The 1338-nt window shown below is 35.1% G+C and overlaps 1 protein-coding gene across 1 annotated transcript in view; it reads left to right on the top strand.

Annotated features, from left to right (window-relative positions):
• Positions 1–1338, top strand: part of LOC103603790 (chromosome unknown open reading frame, human C4orf45) — a 59178-nt gene that overhangs the window by 42863 nt on the left and 14977 nt on the right. The window lies entirely within an intron of this gene.

Raw genomic sequence — 1338 nt, forward strand, 5'->3', positions numbered from 1 at the left:
AGGAGATGAAATTGTTGGAAAACCTCCCAGACTCACCTACCTATGCTCCTACCTACCTGTGACATTCACTTCCTCAGTATCCACCGTCTTCTCACCATCTGGAGCACAGGTTGGTGACCTACAGCTCCGGCACCATATTTGTTTTGCTACTTATTTTTGTAGGGCTTATGAGCAAAGAATGGTTTTGACATATTTTAGTGGTTGAGGAAAAAAGCAAAAGAATAGTATTTTGTGACATATGAAAGTTATATAAATTACAAGTTCAGAGTCCATAAATAAAGTTTTATTGGAACACATTCATGCTTATGTGTTTGCATATCATCTATGGCTGCTTTTGCCCTACAATGGAAGAATTAAGTAGTTGAGACANCGGGAGCGCCGCTGCGCTCCCAAGCGGCGCACTGTAGCAGTGCGCCACCGGGCTGGCCCATTCAGCATTCCTTATTAAAGAAGAAACAAGAAAAGATCAGCAAGTATGGTACATGAAAATAATATTCAGAAATTTGAATATAATAAAGATTCTCTTAACAGATAAATGCATTTACATATAAAGTCTCCGTGGGATTCCCTGCTGTCTTATTTTATTTTATTATTATTTTTTATTTGCTAAATGGGAAAGTTATTTAATGTGAATGTGTACACTAATAAAAAAAGAAAGAAACTAGAAAATGAAAAGCAAACGAAGCCCAGACCTAGCAANACACTAATAAAAAAAGAAAGAAACTAGAAAATGAAAAGCAAACGAAGCCCAGACCTAGCAAAGGAAGTAAATAATAACAGTTAAAGCATAGACAAAAGAAATAGAAAATAGAAAAAAAAAATAGAGAAAAATCAATGAAACCAAAAGTTGGTTCTTTGATGAGATTCACAAAATTGACAAACCTTTACTTAGATGGACCAAGGAAAAAGAGAGAAGACTCAAATCACTAAAATCAGAAATGAAAGAGGGGTCATTATAACCAGATTTACAGAAATCAAAAGGGTTATAAGAGAATACTATGAATAATTATTGGTCAATAAATTAGATCATCAAGCTTAAATGAATAAATTCCTAGAAACATGCCACATACCAAGACTGAGTTATGAAGAGAATTTTAACAGAACTATAGCTAGTAAGATGAGTGCTTATTGTTTTTCAGTTTCCCGATGCACAACTCTCTTGAGGATTTCTTGTAGGGTTGGTTATGTGGTGGTGAACTCCTGTAGTTTGTATTTTTCTGGACAACATCCTATTTCTCCCTCATTTCTGAAGGATAGCTTTGCTGGATATGTGTTCCTGGCTGGCAGTTTTTTTCTTTCAGTATTTTGAATATATCATCCCATTTTCTTCTGGCCTGT

The sequence above is a fragment of the Galeopterus variegatus genome, unplaced genomic scaffold, assembly GCF_000696425.1.
Source record: "Galeopterus variegatus unplaced genomic scaffold, G_variegatus-3.0.2 Scaffold4790, whole genome shotgun sequence".
Lineage (NCBI taxonomy): Eukaryota > Metazoa > Chordata > Mammalia > Dermoptera > Cynocephalidae > Galeopterus > Galeopterus variegatus.